The sequence below is a fragment of the Triticum urartu genome, chromosome 7A (assembly GCF_056163025.1).
Source record: "Triticum urartu cultivar PI428250 chromosome 7A, HENAU_Tu73, whole genome shotgun sequence".
Taxonomy (NCBI): Eukaryota; Viridiplantae; Streptophyta; class Magnoliopsida; order Poales; family Poaceae; genus Triticum; species Triticum urartu.
The window spans coordinates 57,741,400-57,758,357 of NC_141879.1; the positions used below are offsets into that span (position 1 = coordinate 57,741,400).

At 47.3% G+C, this 16,958-nt stretch overlaps 2 pseudogenes; both read right to left on the minus strand.

Annotated features, from left to right (window-relative positions):
• Positions 1–217: 217 nt before the first annotated feature.
• Positions 218–13,590, minus strand: LOC147957708 (uncharacterized; annotated as a pseudogene).
• LOC147957709 (uncharacterized) lies at positions 10,547–12,078 on the minus strand (annotated as a pseudogene).
• Positions 13,591–16,958: the final 3,368 nt, after the last annotated feature.

Here is a 16,958-nt window from a genome sequence, read left to right on the forward strand (position 1 = left end):
GCATAAAACAAACTCATATATCGTAGAAAATACAGATCCAACACTTCCATTCATGATTAGATACTTGACAGCGATAGACATACTAAACAAATACCATAAAAAACTTTTTTGACAAAACATAATAAATTGCACATGCCTCTTAATAAATTATATAATGTTTGCGTCGGACAAAATGGACTAAATTCGTATAGAGCACTCCAACACAGCAGCTTGACGTTTACATGGGAACTTTCCCAACAAGCTGGCCTAGAACATCAACTTGACCAGCAAGGAACCAATATGGCTTGGGTACATGCCACCTGACATTCAATATAATCTTTTCAATATATGTCCATTGTCGAATAAACAGTATGCTATCACAAACAAGTGGCATTGAGAAATAGAAAGCTTTACCGGTTCCTCTTTGTAGCATTACTCCTCTTTGTGTCCAGCATAATGGGAGGGAGCAATTTTCTGTCGTCCAACATATATTTGTCAATGAAAGTTTGTGGGATACACATGTCTGCCAATCAGCATCAAGAGAAAAAAAGTTTACCCTTGTGACAGAAGACTACGCCCTCTCTTTAAAACTTTTAGAATACTGCTCCTTTGTAACGCCCTCGATGCGGCTATATCTCCTACGTGTCGAAGCACGACTTAGAGGCATAACCGCATTGAAAGCAATGTCGCAAGTGAAGTAATCTTCACACAACCCATGTAATACATAAGGGAAAGAGATACATAGTTGGCTTACAATCGCCACTTCACACAATTACATGAATAAAACATTACATCATCCAAATACACTCATGGTCCGACTACGGAACCAAAATAAAAGAAGAACCCCAAAAGCGACAAAGGTCCCCGATCGACCCCAACTGGGCTCCACTACTGATCAACTAGAACGAAACAACAGAAAGGACAAGATCTTCATCGAGCTCCTCCTTGAGCTTGGTTGCGTCACCTGCTCTGTAACATCGGCACCTGCAAACTGGTTTTGGAAGTATCTGTGAGCCACAGGGACTCAGCAATCTCGCACCCTCGTGATCAAGACTATTTAAGCTTATGGGTAAGGTAAAAGGTATGAGGTGGAGCTACAGCAAGCGACTAGCATGTATGGGCTAACCTACGCAAATGAGAGCGAGAAGAGAAGGCAAAGCACGGTCGATAAAAGTATGATCAAGAAGTGATCCTAAAACAACCTACGTCAAGCATAACTCCAACACCGTGTTCACTTCCCGAACTCCGCCGGAAAGAGACCATCATGGTTACACACACGGTTGATACATTTTAATTAAGGTCAACTTCAGGTTTTCTACAACCGGACGTTAACAAATTCCCATCTGCCCATAACCGTGGGCACGGCTTTCGAAAGTTCAAAACCCTGCAGGGGTGTCCCAACTTAGCCCATGACAAGCTCTCACGGTCAACGAAGGAATAGACCTTCTAGCGGGAAGACCCGATTAGACTCGGAATCCCGGTTACAAGACATTTCAACAATGGTAAAACAAGACCAGCAAAGCCACCCAGATGTGCCGACAAATCCCGATAGGAGCTGCACATATCTCGTTCTCAGGGCACACCGGATGAGCAAGACGTCGGGTAAGCCAGCCCAGAGTTGCCCCTGGTAGCCTCGGACATCGCTCAGTTGGACCAACACTTAGAGAAGCACTGGCCCGGGGGGGTTAAAATAAGATGACCCTTGAGCCGGCCGACTCAAGGGAAAGAAAAGGCTAGGTGGCAAATGGTAAAACCAATGTTGGGCCTTGCTGGAGGAGTTTTATTCAAGGCGAATTGTCAAGGGGTTCCCATTATAACCCAATCGCGTAAGGAACGCAAAATCCGGGAACATAACACCGATATGACGGAAACTAGGGCGGCAAGAGTGGAACAAAACACCAGGCATAAGGCCGAGTCTTCCACCCTTTACCAAGTATATAGATGCATTAATTAAATAAGATATATTGTGATATCCCAACAAGTAAACATGTTCCAACCAGGAACAACATCTCCATGTTCCAACAAGGAACAAAACTTCAATCTTCACCTGCAACTAACAACGCTATAAGAGGGGCTGAGCAAAGCGGTAACATAGCCAATCAACGGTTTGCTAGGACAAGGTGGGTTAGAGGCTTGGTTCAACAATATGGGAGGCATGATAAGCAAGTGGTAGGTATCACAGCATAGGCATAGCAAAAGAGCGAGCAACTAGCAAGCAAAGATAGAAGTGATTTCGAGGGTATGTTCATCTTGCCTGAAATCCCGCAAGGAAGAAGAACGGGTCCCTGAAGAAGACAAACGGACGTTGTCGAATGAATCCTCACAACACGACGTTACCGGATACAACCCGAAGAAGCACACCGGAAAGAAGCAAACAACATAGTAAACAACCCCCACATAAGCATGGCATGATGCACAAACAATTATGATGCATGTCCGGTTTAATGAGGCATGGCATGGAAAAGTGCAACAAACAATACTACAAGTTAAGTGGAGCTCAATATGCAACGAGTTGCATATTGACGAAACACCACAACAAGTTATTTAGTTCGATCTTGTTTATGTACCCAACAATATTAAATGTTGTTAAACATGGAAAGAGGGTGAAGCAAAGTAAAACTACCTATCTAGTCAAGTTTAAATGAGGCCGGAAGCAACGAACAATAATTCCGGTAAATCCTCATATGCATATTTTAAGGTTTGGTACTGTTCTGCCCTAATCATAATTTTAGAGTTATTAAACATGCAAAGTAAGTGAACCAAGTTAAACTAGGCATTTTTCTACCCCATTTACATATAAAGATTATTAAATTCCGAGTTACGGTTATTTAGTTATGAATTAAACCATTTTAGCATGGCATAGGAGCAAATTTAACCAAACAGCATTTTAAACATTTTAAACATGGATGAAAATGACATATTATGAAACTAGATGCAATTCTAAGCAAGTTTCATATATAAATAATTTTAATCCGATGCACGGTTCATGAGTTATTAAATGCATGAACTCTAGGGACTTTTCTGCAAAACAGGTCTTCTCTGGAATATTAGGAAAAGCCTCCTGAACTGAAAAAAAACATCACGGGCCGAATCTGCAGGCTGCTGGGGCGCTCACCATGGGCTGAGGCCCAGTTCGGTGAAGAGGTAGGCTGGAAGGGGCGGCGCGGATCTGGCCCGACTGGAAGCGGTCCTGGGTCGCAGTTGGAGCGGAGGCCGGCCCACCTGTGTGGACGAGGTCAGCGATGCGGACGCCGCGTCGACTAGAGCGGCGCTTGTCTTTCGATCTAGAGGAAGCAGGGCGCGGCGTTGGTCTGCGCGTGGAGACGAATCAAGGCGAGCTGGGCCTTGGCGCGGATCTGGACCAAGGGGAGGTGAAGCAGGTCACGAAGCAGAGGATCGAGCGGGCCGTGCTTGGCCTTGGAGCAGGACGACGGCAGCGACCTAGCGCGATGCAGATGGAGTGGCGCTGGGACTTGGCGTGGGCAGGGCGTCGCAAGGCGACGGCGCGAGAGGAACCGGGCGCAGGCGACGGCACAGGTGGTCGGGGACGGGGCCCAGCCGGTGGAATCCGGCAGGAACGGTCAAGGGCAGCGGAGGCCCGTCGGATCCGGTGGTTTTTGACGAGGTTCCCTGCAGCAGTGCTCCATCGGGCGCCCATGGCGAACCTGCGACGGGTCAGAGAAGGGAGGTGAGAGAGAGAAGAACAGGAAGATGGAATGGGAGGCAGGAAAGAGAGGGGTGGTACGGCACAGGTGGTCGGCGGGACGAGCTGCTCCTGAACCCCTCGGGATCGAGCATAGGAGAGGCTCCGGTTAGTGGGATGGGTGGATCGAATGCGAGGTGATTGGCCTGGTTTTGAAAACGAGGAGGAGGGTGGCGCTGTGGATGGATGGATTTGATAGATGGCGGCGGCGGCTGATCCTAGGAGGGGGAAGCCTGTAGGTGGCGGCGGCTAGGGAGGACAAATGTCCTAGTTTCTAGGGTTGGGTCCGTATATATAGTAAGTGGATTTTTGGTCAGGGGCTAAAAGGACCCTCCGATCACAATCGGACGATCGCGAATAAAATAGCTAGGAAGTCCAAATACGAAAACGGTGACGTTTAGTAGATGTTTGGGGATGATCCGGACACAACGGTGGCGACAGTCCGGGTCGGGTCCGGGACAGATTTCGGACGCGCGCGGTAGGAGGTCCGCGAGCTGACGAGAGAGGTTAGGTAGGGCCTGGAGGTGAGAGGTAGTGCAGAAGGCAAAGGTCTGAGAAGAGAGAAGAGGAGAGGCCCGGCGACTGTTTCCGGAGACCGAAAACGTCCGACGTTAGACCGACTATAATGCCGCTATAGTTATCCGTTGGGGCATCAAACGAACTCCGAATGCGATGAAACTTGGCAGGCGGTCTACCTACACTATAACAAGACCACTTGCCAACTTTCAACCCAATCCGAGAACATTTTCCGGCCACTTATAAAATAATATTTTGGACATGCCGCGGGCGCGTGCAAGTGTGTCTGGGCTCAGAACGGACAACGGGGAGAACTAGGAGAACCCGGACGAATGCAAGTTTTGAAAACATGATGATGCAATGCACATGATGACATGAAAAAAGATGCAACACGCAAGCGAATGACATGGCAACAACAGCGAATAACTGGACGACACCTGGCACATCGGTCACGGGGCGTTACATCCTTGGCAGGTAAGGAGTTGTTCCACTTTCATCATAGAAGTTCATGCCAACAAAACTCCCATCATCAAGACAAATAAGGGGCCCTCCAATCCCAACCTAATACAAAAATTGTTAGAATTGTGTCGAATATTATTGTACAAGGTAGGTTACAGTTGGACTTGGTTTTGGACTGTGTGTAGAAAGAATAGGAGTTGTGTCCTAATAGGACACTTGTATCCTAAGCCTCTCATATATATCGGGGGTAGACACACGATGTAACCTATGCCAACATAATAGCACGGGCACGCGGGGGAGCCGGCGGCGTGTGCCGGCGCCCGGGCGGCCGGAGTGCGGTATTGTAGCGGTGTCATGGGGAGGAGCGCCTGTAGTCATGCCCCGGGGATGTAGCCATATCGGTGAACCTCGTTAACAAATCTCGGTGTCATGCTCGTATGATTGCTTGGTCCTCGGATGATTGACGGTATGCCTCGGATTTATTCTAACAAAGTGGTATCAGAGGAAGGTTCGATGAGGCGGGAATTGTTGATTTAGAGGAGGTCAAGCCGTATGCTGGTTTTTGTTCGTCACGAGGCGATCGAGGGCATCGGCGGGATCGGTAGCGGTGGAATAGCAATCGAAAGCAGCAGACAATCGCAGCAACAGTTCTTGGTGAGATCGATCGAAGTCGCGGCAGGACAGCCGCGCGTGGCGGCGTGAGGCAGCGGCGGATTGATCGGGCGTGAGAAGCACATAGATGCGTCAGCGTGGAACTCGTAGGATTTCGATCGGACTGGAGGCTCGGGTAGCGTGTACATGGGAACGGCATCTTCATGAGCGATGGGATCGATCTGTTCATGATGGTGGCGGCAGGGTTACGCTGGGAGCCCGGGATGCAACCAGGCGTGGCACACGGCAGTGGCACAGGCCGTCCAGCAGCCAGCAGGTAGGGCCAGCGGGGCCTAAGGCGTGGCCCAAGTGGGGCGGCCGGGGCGGCGCTGGCTGCCAAGGCCCAGTAAGAAAGGCCGAGGCGGAGCCGGCTAATGGCAAGTGCTACGAGCTGCGTGAGCGAGCGGGTTGCGTATGGAAGCAGATCGTGAGTTTGACTCGTGGCTGCCTGAGATTTGTTAAAGGAAAATAAGGGCGTCAGGTATCGTGTGTGTAGCTATTCATCGGGAGCAAGCCAAAGAGCAGGATGGAGAAGGTTTGGGGCTGCACATGAGCAAGGGTAATTGAACTTTTGATTTTGTGCACAGGAAGGCTACTAGAGGAATTCTCCGATGGGCTATCTTTGCTTGGTACATGTACATGTATGTACAGGATGGCAGCGGTGCATGCTACGAAAAAATAAGGCGCGGTCACAAGTCCATGAAAGATTTGATAGGATGCAAGTCGATGAAGATGGACATGTGCGGCGATGGCAGCGTGCATACACGGCTCGGGCAGAGTCTGGAGCACGTCGTGGCAGTATCATGCATACACAGGGCGTCAAGCAATGCACGGATTTGCGGGCGGACACGACGCAGGATGGAGCATGGTTGCAGTCGGATAATTTCGGCTGGGTCGGACTGGACTGTCTGACGGATCGACGGGGATGTCGGTCAACGCAGAAGATGGCGATGATTTCAGCAACAACGACATAGGAGCGTGATGCTGGTGGTGGCCGACTTCTGGGGCGTGGAAACACGTGGTGCAGGCCCGAGGGCCTGTGCGGCTTCGACAAGACTATGGCGCGGGGTTGATTCAAGGAAGTGTACACATGAGAGCTTGAAATCGACAGGGCGCGGGGTAGCACGGCCAGCTACATGGAGTCATGTTGAAGGTGGAGCTGGAGTCTAACGGAAGACTTCACTCTGTGCTGATGGAGGGGCTACGGTGTAAGATATCGGAGAATCGAAGCCTATTTCAGCGGGATAGCGAGAGACACGTGGATTGGACTGGGTACCAGTGGTCTGAAGGAGACGTGATACTCGGCATCGGTCGGTGATGATCGATGGTTCTCTGCAGTGAGGGTTGAGGCAGTGGGGGCTAGCTACCCGGGAGACTCGACCAGGACAGCAGAGGCTCGACGCAGTGATAGCGGCAAGGCGTGCGGTATGCACGGGACACAGCGACAGGCCAGGGCACCGGTGGTCTGATACGTTGTTAGACAAAGTGTGCAGGGGTGCTGAAGCAGTGTTGACGAGTACCGGATTCAAGTTGGTGACTGGGTCTATCGGTGCTAGTTGATGGACAGGAGTTGACCATGGAGAATCTGTGAAAGTGACGGAAAGTCTGAAATTGTCAAAAGCGAAGAGAGTACATGGCCGTATATTCTGTGGTGTTCGGTGCACATGGCAAAGTGCGGGTGACAAGTACAGAAGGAGGTGGAGTGCTATAGCTGTGGGACATGTCAGAGACTATCCGGGGAAAAGGGTGAGACAATTGTGAATTTGACTCAGAGTGACACAAGGCGATGGTGAAATTCCTTCAAGTTTCAGATAGACGGTCAAGAAAGAGCGGTGGTATTGAGTTCAGATAACTCTTATATGTGGCATCCAATATGTGAGTTGTTCATTTTCACGCGGACAGTGATCGGTGTGTGATGGTGTTGAACGGATTCTCCGAAAGTTGGAAGCACAAAGTAGAGTAATGAGGAACTTAATTTTGCTCGAGGGTTGACTGTGAAGAAGACGAGAAGGGACTACAGTTGCAGGTGGAGTTACATGGAGTCTGGAAGTAGTAGCGATGCTCATGGCGTATCTCAAGTCCAATGTATATGGAGGTTCGACGCATGAATGAATTCAAGGTGGTGGAGAATATTCGCCAAGGTGGAGTTTGTTAGAATTGTGTCGAATATTATTGTACAAGGTAGGTTACAGTTAGACTTGGTTTTGGACTGTGTGTAGAAAGAATAGGAGTTGTGTCCTAATAGGACACTTGTATCCTAAGCCTCTCATATATATCGGGGTAGACACACGATGTAACCTATGCCAACATAATAGCACGGGCACGCGGGGGAGCCGGCGGCGTGTGCCGGCGCCCGGGCGGCCGGAGTGCGGTATTGTAGCGGTGTCATGGGGAGGAGCGCCCGTAGTCATGCCCCGAGGATGTAGCCATATCGGTGAACCTTGTTAACAAATCTCGGTGTCGTGCTCGTATGATTGCTTGGTCCTCGAATGATCGACGGTATGCCTCGGATTTATTCTAACAAAAATAAGGCCCATAAAGTTACAAGAAGAAGCTGCAGTGGTAAATCTAGCTAGCACCTCATTATTATCAATAAACTGAAGATACAACTCAAATAGATTAACTATCTACACAGGTTCCACGTAAAGGATGCCAGGAAAAAAATCACTGTACCTTCTTGATTTGGCAAGTTGACAGTTTGAGATCTTTGCAATCAAGTTTTGAACCCAAATCCCTGTTTCTTGTACTTATACATTTCGTGTTACCCTTTGAGGCCATCAATAACCCATCATTTTCTCTAGTTGTACGCCCAATAGCTACCACATCAGATTTAGATGACTTTGTGACTCCGAAGATATCTTGTGGACAAACATCAGTGAGATTATCCACGATACCGACAACGGCAATGTTGTAATCTTGATGGTAAAATTCTAGTTTCCCCACCACTGATTGTTCTGGCAGGAGAAACACGTTAATCTGCAAAAAATAGAGTTTATAAAGCTCAACTAATTAAGCATCACCAAACTTAAAAGGCGAAGAAAACTGAGTAGGATCAACAACTCACCATCAAGTCCGGATCAATGTTGTCTTCAGCATCACCAGTTCTGACCAGACTGGCCGAAGTAAGGACAAACATGCGATCCTCAATAGTTATAAGCAAACCTGTGCAAGCAAAACACCTCGTGTGGTTACCATTGAATGAAGCAACTGAGACAGCACTTCTACATACACGTTCAACAACTTTTTTTCAAGTTGCTTCCAGAGAGGCTTCTCATAGTTGGCGTAGATGTCGAAACGATACCCTTTCCAGCAGTGAACTTCACCAAACCTTTCTTCGAACGTACCAACTAATCGCCCATTACCTAGTTAATTAGGAAACAAGTACATAAATTGGAAATAAATAAGCACAAGGGAGAAGAAAGCAATATAAGACTACGACTTACACTCAAACACAAGCGGTGGTGGTAGGGGGTAGCCCAAAGAATCTAGCATCTTAGATCTGACCTTAAATCCTGATGCAATAAGATGATTGATAAGAGTGTTAGATTATACTAATTAAGATAGCATTCACATAGTCAATTAATGGCCCACATGTAACATTTAGAATGATGACTTGCATGATAATTCAAACCTGAAGGGACAACGCAGGATGCACCCTGAGGCAAGGAATATTCACGGAACTGGGTAGTATTACTGCAATTAAACATGTTTACTACAAGCAAATGAAGTAGATATACACCAAACTGTATGAAAGGAAACATGTATAAAAAAGACTTGAACATCAACTTATAAATAATCAGCAAAAAACGAGGATTGAGATAGCACAAAAATGAGTGGCATTGTTCTTGACTCCCACCTGAACGAAATGCTCATGCTCTTCTTCATTTAGGCAAATGCCCAAGCTTCAACATTGAAGCAAGAACATTAAATTCGAGCGGAACAAGAGGGGTATTTGGAACTTCTATAGATAAGCAAATCATGGACACGTATAAAGGTTGGAGTTGGTGGCGAGTTCACATGTGGGACGAACAACATTCATAAATAAACAAATGCACTCCTATCCTCATGTGGACTAGTAACTTCTCAAAAGAGGTAAATCAACAAATGTACTTTTACTTCGTGTGAGATCAGAACTCTTGTAAAAGGCACAAATGGAAAATGCAGAAATGAGACTACCTCAAAATTATGCTCTTGGTTCAAATTTCTCTCCCAAACAATTCTTCCAATACATTCCATCCGTTCACAAATATAGCATGTATTGGATACTTCAATATGGATTATATACGAATTGAAATGAGTGAACAAACACACTAGAACATGTCTATACATATCCTATTCTGAAAAAAAGTTAGAACATCTTATATTTGTGAAGAGAGAGAGAGAGAGAGAGAGAATTGTAACTCCAGAGCAACAATAGGCCTGTTTTCAAAATTTGAAATGCTACCTTCAAGATAAACCTAAATCTATCCAACGTTGTCTGAGATTATGTGGGCTACACAACGCATGCTTGCAGAAGCACCGGCGCATAGAGGACGGTTAAAGCAAGCTAATAATGTCAATAGAGGTCCGGTGGATCAAACTTAACATGCGAGGAGTCCATATAAAGAGATCTGAAGGACTGGAATATCCCAAAGAACTAGCAATGGACAGCGGTACGTGGAAGTTGGCTATCCATGTGCCAGAACCATGACTCTAGCATACCCCAAGATTTTGTTGTTGTTGTTGCTACTGCTTCACTTAAATTCTTGGAAAGGACCTACAATAATTCCTTAAGATTCTCTAACGCCTACCACAACATCTGTAATTGTATCTCATTCTCTTTTAAATGTCATATACCAACGTCTTTCAACAATCTATTAAGCCAGTGACCTAACTACTCATCTGTTTATGGCTTCGTAGCAACATATGGACATTACGCTAGTGACTCATAAATACTTAGAGCAACTCCAACGGACCGACCTAAACGGACGGCGATTTCGTCCGCTTTTTGTCCGTTTGGACCGGCCGGCCGCCCGGCGTCCGCCCTGTTTTTCATATGGGTCGGCAGCGCGCCGAACGCGCCGACCCATATGTGCAGGCGTGGCCGGCTGGCCACCCAATTTTGCATTGCATTCTCACATATGGTGAAATGAAAATTTAACAAACAAAATAGTCCGCCCAAATAAATAGTATAGTTTACAGGCCAAATAAAATAAAAATGTTTCACATAGTTTTGCAAAACGAATAAAAAAGATACATCTATTGGTTGCCAACATGAGTCCACATATGCTCAACCAAATCATTTTGCAGTTGCACATGAGTTTCTCAATCACGCATGCCTTCATAAAACTTAGTGAACTGCTCAAATGTTGCCGCTACTCCATGCTCAGGCACAACATTCTCACCCTGAAACTGAAAGCCTTGATCGTACAGACGTTTCGGGCGCTCGTCTTCTACGATCATGTTGTGCATGATCACACAAGCAGTCATCACCTCTCATAGTTTCTGCGTGCTCCAAGTATTAGCAGGATACTGAACGATGCCCCATCGAGATTGCAAAACACCAAAGGTACGCTCGACATCCTTTCTAGCACTCTCTTGCTCTTGGGCAAATCTTTTCCTTTTCTCTCCGACAAGGTTGGGTATTGTCTTGACAATAGTGGTCCATTGAGGATAGATACCGTCACCCAGATAATACCCTTTATCGTAGGTGTGGCTGTTGACAATAAAGTTCACCAGTGGGCTGTTGCCTTCGGCAAGCCTAGCAAACACCGGCGAGCGCTGAAGCACGTTGATATCATTGTGTGATCCAGCCATGCCAAAGAAAGAGTGCCATATCCAGAGATCTTGAGACGCCACGGCCTCTAGTATGACAGTGCAAGCCCTGACATGTCCCTTATACTGCCCTTGCCAAGCAGAAGGGCAGTTCTTCCACTCCTAGTGCATGCAGTCTATGCTGCCAAGCATCCCCGGGAAGTCCCTGCTAGCATTCATCGCCAACAAACGGGTTGTATCTTCAGCTGTCGGCTCTCTCAAGTACTCAGGGCCAAACACAGCAATCACAGCCTTGCAGAACTTATACAGGGACTCTAGGCATGTAGACTCGCTCATACGGACGTACTCGTCAATGAGATCACCGGGCACTCCGTATGCAAACATTCGGATGGCGGCAATGCATTTCTGATAAGAGGAGAAACCAATCTTGCCGACGGCATCCTCTTTGCACTCGAAGTAGTCATCATAGCCGACCACTCCCTCTCTAATACGGTTGAAAACATGCCTACTCATACGGAACCGGCGGCGGAATTTGTGATGTTTGAACAACGGGTTTGTTGTATCAAAGTAGTCCTTCCAGAGAAGGAAATGCCCGCTCTCCCGGTTACGATTCAACGCCGGAAGGTGGCTCGGAATGGAGCCACGGAATAACGGCCGCTGGTTGTTGAGGTGGTGATGGACCAACACAGCAGCCAATATCTCCTCCTCGTCGTCGGACGAATCGTCGGAGTCGCAAAGGAAATTGTGGAAAAAGAACTCGTCGGCGGAGTCCATTTTCGTACCTTGGCAAACTGTCGAACAGCTTGCGGGCGTCGAAGAAGGAGACGGCTGGCGAGGGGAGACGCGGCGCCCACAGACCAGCTAGCTGCCCGGCCGGCGTCCGACGAGGGTGACGGCGTCCGACGAGCGTGTCGGTCGTCTGTGGCTGGGGCGGCGAGGCGTCTTCTTGGTCGCGGGGCGGCTGGGCATGGGGGAAATAGCGGCGGGGAACCAGCTTGCTCCCCGGCGGCAAAACGGCGGCGGCGGGCGACTGAGGGCAGCGGCGGCGTTGCTGGGCGGATGTGGAGGCGGCGGCAGCTGGAAGAGTCGCCGGCAAAATGAGCGGCGGCGTCGGTGACGGAGGAGGCGGGGGCAGGGGTTGCTTGTTGGCTGGGGGGAGGGAAGGCCAATGTGCCACAGACGAGCGGGCCCGAAGACAGGAGTAGACGAGTAAGCGCGCGTCCGTCGCGTGTCCGCGCCGACGCAAATCAGGCTCAAAAATGGACCGGGAATGGGTCGCCCGCGGACAAAAAACAGATACGCGTCCGTTTGAGTCGGCGCGTTGGGCCGCCTTTTCTGTCCGCGCCGACCCAAACGGACGGCCGCGGACGAAATGGGTCGCCCCATTGGAATTGCTCTTACTAGTCAGAAGATAATACCTGGGTATCTCAAATTGCTGCAACCGTTCATGAAGTAGCTTCATTTGGAATTGCTCTTACTAGCCAGAAGATAATACCTGGGTATCTCAAATTGCTGCAACCGTTCATGAAGTAGCTCCATTGGTATGAACAAGAAACCGCCTTGACACAACTTATAGTTATCACGCCAGCAATGCGCCCTTCACCGCCATTAAATAGTATAACTGGCCCTCCAAGTCCAGCCTAGTAAAAGAGACAGGGACTGCAAAGGAAACATTCACAGATAACATGCAAAACTGCCAGACAAAAATCAAGGCTATACCTCTGTGATACCACATTCACAAAACCCAATGCCATCTTTGAAATGAGGATCACTGCATTTTATGCTCATCAAAGTGCCGTCGAAGTCACGACCAGCTGCAGATAGATTAAGCTTATGTGTGTCGTCTCGGTGCAGATCCAGAGGGCCACATGTATCCACAAGGTAGAGATGTCGGGTGTTGAAGGCCGTGACGATAGCAATTTCCATTTTTTTTTCATCCCATAACCCCAACAACCCATGGATTGTTGTACCATCAGGACGACGGATTTGAACCTGTAGTGAGGAAAGCCTCAGTACAACATTACTACAGAATGATGATGAATCATCGATCATTTCATAGCAGAGGAAAACAGTAAGTTGCACTAACCACAAAATCATCATCTCTGGTTCTGTTATTCTCAAATTCCACCACCAAACGTGAGCTAGTCACAAACACTGTATGGGGTGCTTGTATTATATTGTTCCAGTGTCGTACGGCTGTTCCGGAGCATGCGAATACTATCTTTTCGCCCATACAAATTAAGATCACGACTAAAATCAGTAAGATGAATGAATATGAATTTGGAGAGAATAAGCAGAATAATCACCCTGGAGCAGAGCAATTGAGACAACACTGTGGCTGAAATGCGAATCTGAAATTTCCTGGACGCAGCCACCAAATTTTGTGGGTTTGAATGGAGTAACATGTCGGTCAGGTTCCTTTTCCCTGAAGAACTGTTCCTTAGCTCGAGCCTGCTCTATGATAGCTTTCTGAACTAATTAAAGAACATGCATGATAAACCACTAGATCATCAGTACTCTAGCAAGCAACTAACATAGTAACATTTAGAAGAAATCGGTGAAAAAATCAGCAGCAAGAAAGCTCATATATCGGTCAATGACTTACCTTTCCACTTCTTCATCGCAGCTTCGGTTGCCCTCACCCCAGACCACTTGCCACTGTTGCTGCCTTCCTACTGGTTTTTGCAGTCCTGAAACACAGCACATACATATATCTGAGATAATATGCTTGCCAAAATCAGAGTATTTAACAAAAAACTACCACATTTCATGAAACCGTGGCTACAAACTACCACTTTACAAATTTGTGCCGAAAATTATCACTTTTTGACTAATTTTCCCAAAAACACTAATTTCTGCCTCATGGTAGTTTGCTGAAATTAAACATGATTATGACAGGGCTGGCCCACACGTAGGCGCTGACATGGCACAGTGGTCAACTCCCAGGCTGTGCCGCGCGGGAGATGCACGCGAGCCACGCACCGTGCCCGCCCCCACTGCCGGCCAGCAAGCAACGCTACCTGCGCCATCCATCGGTCGAAGCCAGCGCCGTGTGCTAGCTAGCCGGCCAATGGAGCGTTGCGGGCGTGCTAGCATGCAGCCGTAGCCTCGCGTGCACTGTGCTGGCTTTTGCATGCTAGCTTGTGTGCGTGCGCAGCCGTGCGCGTAGCCGCCGTCCTCCGCGAGCGTGTGCGCCATCCGCCGCTCGCGCCACCCGCCGCTCCGCCCAGCCCGCGTCACCCGCCGCTCTGCCCCGCCGGCCGGCGAGCCCCGCCACCTGCGCCGCCTTCCCTCCTAGCCGAGCCGCCTGCCGCCTCGGCCATGGCGGCCGCCATCGTGCCAGGGCCTGGCCACCCCCCGCTCGGCCCTGCCGACCGACGCCCCCGCCTTTGCACCTCGTGTACGCCATCGACTGGGAGGCTAGCGCCGGAGAGGTGCTTCACCGGGGCGTCGCAATGGAGAAGAGCGCGGAATGCATATGTGGTGTTCGAGGAAATGCCAGAGAGAGAGGAGGAGGAGGAGGAGGAGGAAGATTGATGCTGACAGGTGGGCCCATCTTGTCAAAAAGGCATTTATAAGAGGTGAATCGGTCGCTTTCCCGACATGGTAGTTTTTAGTTAAAGATTAGTCAAAAAGTGGTAGTTTTCAGCACAAATTTATAAAGTGGTAGTTTATAGACGCAGTTTCGCGAAATGTGGTAGTTTTTTGTTAAATACTCCCAAAATCACAGTGTTGCATAGGTCGAAAACCAAATCTGAGATAATATGATTGCAAAAATCACAGTGTTGCATACATCGAGAATCAAAGAGTTGTTTAAAAGGTAACTTAGAAATCCAAATCCAAACAGCTGGTATATCAACTTAATTGTTGCTGTGATTAGAGGGGGGTGGACTGCGAATCTGCGATTGACAGATAAAAACAGTATACGTAGAAGGGAAGGGAAGAGACTGGTCATGAGGAAATAGAAGAGACTCACATCGCGCAAACTATCCTAGCTGATTCCGTGCGTCGAGCTTAGCCGGGAAGGGTGGCGCGGCTTAGCCGGGAAGGAACATCGGCAGTTCGCCCGTCTGCAGTGGATTGCGGATAATGCCCTCCCGGTCCCGGCTAGGGTTACGCGCTTGGGGAAAAGGTTGGCTGCTCTCTTTATATATATACACGTACGTATCTCTTTGGGGCGGTTTACGCAATCAGACCACAATTTTTTTTTTTGAGACAAACGCAATCAGACCACATATTGGTTAGGGTTTGTCAATTGTCATCATGGATCCTATGGAGGGATGCCGGCGGCCCGAAACTGCACAATGCGGGTCGATGGAGAGCGGTCCTGTTTTCCGTGACCAACGCGCTCCAGACCGGCAAGTGGTGACGGCGAGCGGCGGCAGGAGGCCATGACCACGAGCCTCTCTGTTCAGTTTTTTTTTTTGAGGGGTTCCTCTATGTTCAGTTTGGCCAGAGAAATCAGTGACAACTAATTGTCGCAGATTTAATACAAATTATACTAAATCTGTGACAACTAATATTGATCGGAGGGAGTAGTACATTTGAAAGAAAAATGTTCATCATCTTTAGTTTTGTTTACACATTTAAAAAAATATTCATGATATTTTTTTAAATGTTTGTGCATTGTTAAAAAAATGGCCCTACCATAAAAAGAAAATATTGACCCATTTCAAAATATGGTGGTGCTATTTTAAAATATGATTATATAATGTAAAAAATGTTTGCATGATTTTAAAAAATAATGCTTTGTACCATTCGAAAATTATTCATGTCATCTAAAACAAACTTACACATTTCGAATATGTTCGTGAGTTTTTATAAAATATTTTAAAATGTAAAAAATATTCATGTGTTGTTTAAAAAATGATCCATACCATTTATTAAAAAAAGGTCAGATTGAAACATGATCTTATCTGGGCAAGTAAAAAGCTTCACGCAGTAAAAAGGATGCATGTAGGCGGCCCAGTGGCGGAGACAGGGGAACATCATGTATTTGCTGCATATTGTGGGGACCTTTTCTGGCTCAGGTACTTTGGCTTAGCCCGAACGCTGCGAACAGTGATGTGTGTTTTGGCGTTGCCTCATCTTTTATATCTAAAAAACTAGTTCCATTAACTATTTATCTCAACATACAAGCATGCCACATCATCGCACAACATGCATGAGAAAAGACCTATCCTCACTATCATATATCTCTCAACATGCAAGCATGCCACTTTATCATGACATGCATGAAAAACAGACGCATCTCAACATGCAAATATACATGAATATTTCCATTCTATTATGCTATGTATATTTAATAAAATATTTACAACTACATAGTAATCAAACATAAATAAATTATATGTATTTTTAGTTTTAGCTTTTTATATTATTACTTTAAATATTCATGTTTCATACAATGAATCACATAGAAATATATTGCAAAATAGTCCCGCAACAATGTGCGAGAATATCATCTAGTTTCATAAAATGGGGTTGACCTAAAATAATAACAAAATAAGGTGGGAAACCCCATCTCTTAAAACAAAAGTGCTTAAGCATGAAGAAAGAGAGACTAATATGGATGCTCACAATACTGCCAGGAATTGGCCGCCGCTTGTTCTAGGTTGACATGTTTGGCTTTGGGAGCCCTCGCTGGTGTGTCCGGCTCATATGTACACAATATATTACTCTTTGTTTATTTCTAACTTTTCAGAAACTTTTTTTTAACATTAGTACAGACACAAGCATTCATATACACACGCATACACTCATCTCTATGAACGCACACACGCACACCCTACCCCTATGAGCACCTTCGAAAGACTGAGCCGGCATATCATCTTTAAATTTACGAAGTCGCCGTAGGCGCCTCGTCGTCGACGGGAACGTCTCCTCCCACTGAATG